Source organism: Anabrus simplex, chromosome 1 (assembly GCF_040414725.1).
Source record: "Anabrus simplex isolate iqAnaSimp1 chromosome 1, ASM4041472v1, whole genome shotgun sequence".
NCBI lineage: Eukaryota > Metazoa > Arthropoda > Insecta > Orthoptera > Tettigoniidae > Anabrus > Anabrus simplex.
In genome coordinates, this window is record NC_090265.1 from 967,247,103 (window position 1) to 967,253,102 (window position 6,000).

At 42.5% G+C, this 6,000-nt stretch overlaps 1 protein-coding gene across 3 annotated transcripts in view; it reads right to left on the reverse strand.

Moving 5' to 3' along the window:
* Window positions 1–5,381, reverse strand: part of LOC136875263 (endoglucanase E-4) — a 226,725-nt gene extending 221,344 nt beyond the window's left edge. The window contains exon 1 of one of the 3 annotated variants that reach the window (XM_067148874.2): window positions 5,279–5,381. The gene's annotated coding sequence lies outside the window, so the exon portion shown is untranslated. Of the gene's footprint in view, window positions 1–5,274 lie in introns of all 3 variants that reach the window. The other 2 variants (XM_068225319.1, XM_067148873.2) reach the window with 2 other exon arrangements.
* Between the last annotated feature and the right edge of the window lie 619 nt (window positions 5,382–6,000).

The window sequence follows — 6,000 nt, forward strand, 5'->3', positions numbered from 1 at the left end:
GCCTCATAAGGAGCTTGTATAGCAGCCATCTTGTGCAATTAGTGTCGGGAGGGGCATCTTGTCGTAAAACTAAGGATAATCCCTTCAAGACGGCGGATGTGAGGTTAGGCTCGCTCTCTTAGGTGTCGGGAAGGGCAACTAGCTGTTAAAGTAAGTTTAGGGCCCTCAAGATGGCGACTGTGAGGTTAGGCTCGCACTCTAATTCAAAATCCGCAAATCAAGATTGCTCACCTACTATACTGGGGTCAATGACCTTGCATTGGAACCTGCAGTGCTATACTACTAGACCTAGAGTGCTGACTCAGCAAAAAAGTGCTGTTTCATTTCCTGGAGTGGGAACCCCACTGCTCCTCTACTTTTAATCACTGAAATAACATCACACACCCTCTCAACACGTGAAGTTGCATTTAGTTTCCTCCTCCCCTTCTGGGTGCTTCAATTTTCTTTGTCAGGCAGAGTAGACTGAGGATAGGCCATGAAGGATCCCACACACCCTTCTTCTCTAAGGAGAGAAAACACACCTGATCTCAGTATGCAGCCATGTGTCCGATTTCACCGTGACTCATTTCCTCACTGAGTGTGTGGATATCTCTCTCTCTCTCTCTCTCTCTGCGAGTGCGCGCAAGGGCGCTCATACCCGGGGGCAAGGTGGGGCCGCACCCCCCCCCCTCTAGCTCTCGGGGAAAGGCAAAAATCTAGCTAGTCAGGTGTTTTCCTTTCAAGAAAATGATTTAAATGTCAGTATTGTGTTAGCTGTAGTACTGTTCCCAATCAATCAATCAATCAATCAATCAATCAATCAATCAATCAATCAATCAATCAATCAATCAATCAATCAATCAATCAATCAATCAATCAATCAATCAATCAATCAATCAATCAATCAATCAATCAATCAATCAATCAATCAATCAATCAATAAATACTGATCTGCATTTAGGGCAGTCGCCCAGGTGGCAGATTCCCTATCTGTTGCTTTCCTAGCCTTTTCCGAAATGATTTCAAAGAAATTGGAAATTTATTGAACATCTCCCTTGGTAAGTTATTCCAATCCCTAACTCCCCTTCCTATAAATGAATATTTGCCCCAGTTTGTCCTCTTGAATTCCAACTTTATCTTCATATTGTGATCTTTCCTACTTTTATAAACGCCATTCAAACCTATTCGTCTACTAATGTCATTCCACGCCATCTCTCCGCTGACAGCTCGGAACATACCACTTAGTCAAGCAGCTCTTCTTCTTTCTCTCAATTCTTCCCAACCCAAACATTGCAACATTTTTGTAACGCTACTCTTTTGTCGGAAATCACCCAGAACAAATCGAGCTGCTTTTCTTTGGATTTTTTCCAGTTCTTGAATCAGGTAATCGTGGTGAGGGTCCCATACACTGGAACCATACTCTAGTTGGGGTCTTACCAGAGACTTATTTGCACTCTCCTTTACATCATTACTACAACCCCTAAACACCCTCATAACCATGTGCAGGGATCGGTACCGTTTATTTACAATTTACAATTTATTTACAACCCCACCAACAGGCAGAGAAAACCGTGGGTTTTTCTACCACAGAATACAAGTCGCCATTATCTGCCGAAATATTAAAAATACTACGTACCCCCAGGTCTGCCCCAGCCCCCTACAAACTGGCATATGGGCGCTGATGGGTGTGGGTAGTGAAATACATCCATAGTATCCCCTGCCTGTCGTAAGAGGTTCTCACTTCATTTTCTTCACACCTCGTCATATGCGACACTATGTTATTGGCATCTACGAGGAGTCAGCATTCTTCCTTTTTCTCTTCTGGTTAGTGTTAAGAGAAGATGGTTGCCAAGTTACACTTTCTCTTAGAATAATAATCATCACCACAATACGAAACTTCTCAGAAACATGCTTTAGTAAATACTTTCCTCCACATAGACTTAGCGTCTTGAAGGGAATCCAACTGGATCAAATCCACATGTAATGCTGACATCAGTGATTGGGGAGAGACCAGTGGCGAAGAGTGAACTAAGTAAGGGGGGAGACAGATTTTTATTTAAACTATTTTAATCATATTATATACCGGTATGGAATTTTATTTTCGACGCATACAGATCTATATTCAATATTATATTAATGACTGAAACTAAGACAAATCCTATAACAACCTATAACCCTAAATGCACTCGTTACTTTTAGAATTAAAAATATATTTCATTGCTATGTCGATTTAATAAAAGAAATAAGAAATAAGTAAATTTTCGTCCAAGTCACCTTAAACATTATTCTTGTAAATGAGTTCAATCCGCCTGTCCGTCATTTCAGCAAATGTATCGGTATCTATTACCCTCGTCTTGAAGTTAGACGTATTGCTAAGATGCCACAGCAGTTCCTCTTCTACACATAGCTAGAGTTTCCAAGTTAGACCGTCTCTGGTTGGTCACTGAATTCCTTAAATAGGTTTTAATTCGTTTCAAGGCACTCACAGCGCGTTCACTAGAAAATGGCGTTAACGGAATATACGGCATCTAGTTAAGCAATTTCGTTGTTTCCGTATGGACACTCCGGAGTTAATTATTAAGAATGTAAGTCAATAGCTTTGGGGGTTATAATACCTTAACTAATATTGGCGGGCAAGAAAATGCATGTACTTGAAGGGTTTTCATGCTGTCATTCAATTATTAGGTGTAAGTTTGCTATATTTCGTATTTGAATATTATTATTTTATTTTTAGACGTGGCTTATAATAAAATAAATTCAAATAACTGCATTCAAATCATGTCTGAGATTGTAGCCAATAAGAGTACCTTTATACCTGAGATCCAATGAGAGCAAGAAGAGACGCTGGCAAGTCTGTCTACCGGGCGGAGAAATCTCGCTATAGGAAAATCTTAGTTCCACAGTCAGCATCTGCAGATAGCGTTAGTGTTGCTCTATCTGAAAGCTTTGAAAATCAAAGGGATCATACACAGAATGGACAGCGTCTACTTTCGTCTACGTGCTTCGTGTAACTGACGCGAGCCGAAGTGAGACGAAAATAAGTAAAGCGGGGAATATGATAATGTCATGAATGTGGGAATAATTAAGTCTAAAAATAATTGAATTAATCAGACAGTATTTCGTTCACGAAATGTTAAGGGTACACGCTGTCTACCCTGTCTCCCCTGACGCTTCGCCCCTGGGAGAGACGAGAATGAAGAATGTTCAGTCTAGGGGTCAATAGAACGACACGTTTATAAAAAAAATGACTCATTTATTCCAATTCACGCTAAGTGTTTTCGAATGGAAGAACGGTGTCTACATACACTCATGTTCATAAAAACAGAACACCTTGAAACACTAGAGAAAAATTAATATTCACAGGACATGTTCATTAGTATGTTCTGCAGAAACGATTAGCATTTCAGTCACCTGGGTTCAGCATGTGTCCTGTTGTCTAGTAGGCACTGGGTCCTCCATGGCTAAATGGTTAGCGTGCTGGCCTTTGGTCACAGGGGTTCCGGGTTCGATTCCCGGCAGGGTCGGGAATTTTAACCATCATTGGTTAATTTGTCTGGCACGGGGGCTGGGTGTATGTGACGTCTTCATCATTTCATTCTCTTCATGACACGCAGGTCGTCTACGGGTGTCAAATCAAAAGACCTGCATCTGGCGTGCCGATCATATCCTTGGACACTCCCGGCACGCCGTTTCCATTTTTTTCTGCATGGGCACTGATAACTAGTTCCATGCGTGACGGCATCGACGTACATAACGCGCGAATGGCGTCCTGGGGCATAGCCATTTATGCTGCATTCACCTGGTTTCACAGTTCATCTTTGGTGGTTGGCATTGGGTCACAACGCCGCACCCGTTTTCTCACCATATTCCACATATTTTCCATTGGCGAAAGTCCGGTGATCGGGCGGGCCAGGGCAACAGTCTGACATCCTGTGACAACAAGAAGGACCGTGTTCGTGCAGCAACATGTGGTCGCGCATTGTCCTGCTGAAATATGGCGTCTGGGGTGTCGTGCAGAAAGTGTATGGCTACGGGTCGCAGAATGTTATTCACGTAGGTCAAACTTGTCACAGTGCCCTGGACACGCATCAACTCTGATTTGTGATTGTACCCAATAGCACCCCACACCATAAGGCCTTGAGTTGGTGCTGTATGTCTTATGCGAATGAATTAAATGTGATGCCTCTCCCCCTGTCTGCGGCGAAGCAAAATGTGGCCATCATTTTCAAACGAACAGAACCTGGATTCGTCCGAAAACACTATCTGCTGACATTCCTGTCCCCAGTGACGTCATGCCATACACCATTGCAGCCCAGAGTATTTATGTACATTAGTCAAAGGTAGGCGGAGAAGTGGACGACGCGCCGATAACCCAGACCGTAATAAACGGCGACGGACTATCATTCCTGATAGTGTACCATGTGTTTCACTGTTCCACTGTTGCGCTAGAGCCGAGGAGTATGCAGATCTTTCCTGCAATGCCATTCGGATCTTCTCGGGGGGGGGGGGGTGTCTCGGTGGTGCGACCAGACCCATCTTGTCGTGTTCTACGGCCTTCTGTGACCATTCTGTACACACCCATTGCTCTACCGACACAGTTCGTCCCACACGAGCAACAATTTTCCGGATGGATGCATCACGTTCTATCATGCTAATAATGCGCCCTCTTTCGAACTCACGCATTTGACGGTATGGTTCTGGCATACGTCTGCGAGGCATCCTGCACGTCTGCTCAAGTCACACTGATCCATTACATTCGGTTTATTGCGACAACGAGAGCCGCAGGCGCATTATACCATTCGGTGGTGGTGCGCCGAGATTCCGACGTGAACCTTGAACCTGAGGGCTGACATGATTCAAATGCTAGTCATTTCTTCAGAACATACTAATGCACATGTCCTGTGAAAATGCACTTCTTATCTCCAGTCTTTCAAGGTGTTCCGGTTTTTATGAACATGAGCGTATATGCACTAATTCAGTTCAACAAGCCTTCTCTAATAATAATAATAATAATAATAATAATAATAATAATAATAATAATAATGAAGTAAACTGCTATATGACAAACATTTTGTGAGTAGACAACACTTTTGTTTAGGAGTGGATGCTGTTTCATTGAGATCAAATCGAGGGACTTGTATAGAATGATATTTTTGTAGTACTCATCAAAGATACATATACAGTAGTTTCAGTCATGAGAAAGGTTCAAAACATGTCTTCAGTTTTATCTCAGATACATGATCTATGGAAGTAAATGTTTACATAATTATTATTGAAGTAGTTATTAATACCTACTTACATAACTACTGTCTCAACCAAGCCACGCATAGGGGAAAGCAGATGCTAGTCTGTTGTACACTGAAAAAGCTGTAAGTTGTTAAGAATAACACTGTTCAGTTGGGATTGTTCAGAGCAAAGAGAGTTGTAGGAAGGTGCTAGTGTTTACTTGAAGACAAGGTCGGAGCCAGCGCTGCGCTGCGGGGGACCAGGCATACTATGCCAGTGATATCACTTCTTCTTCTATTCATTACTAGCTGATGTACCCGTGCTTCGCTACGGGATTCTCAGAAAGACTGACTTTGTGGTTTTCTTAACCTGAAATCAACATAGGTCATTAGAAAAACGTAAGTATGAATGTAGCGATTAAAAGCAATGCTATCGTATAAAATACTCGATCAAATGGAAAGCCGCACGTTTTATCACTTTTAACGAACAGTGCTGCGGTTAGATTGCGGTGCCAATCTAATAGTCCAAAGTTCCAGAGCTGGGATGACCAGGCCGCAGATTGCCATGAACAGTCATCTGCCATTATTCCGTTAAATATGCACACTGTTCATTTTAATCAGTGCCTCAGAGTAGGGATTGAATAGCCCGAATGCTATGATGATCCAGTGTGTTACGTACCAGTAGTATCAGAAAATTTATAAACCAGGGGAATGGCATGCTAAAGAAGAAAGTTATCTAACTCCCCAGCTACTTCCCATCAATATTCAGGCAGGCTTTTACACTCTGCACGACTGG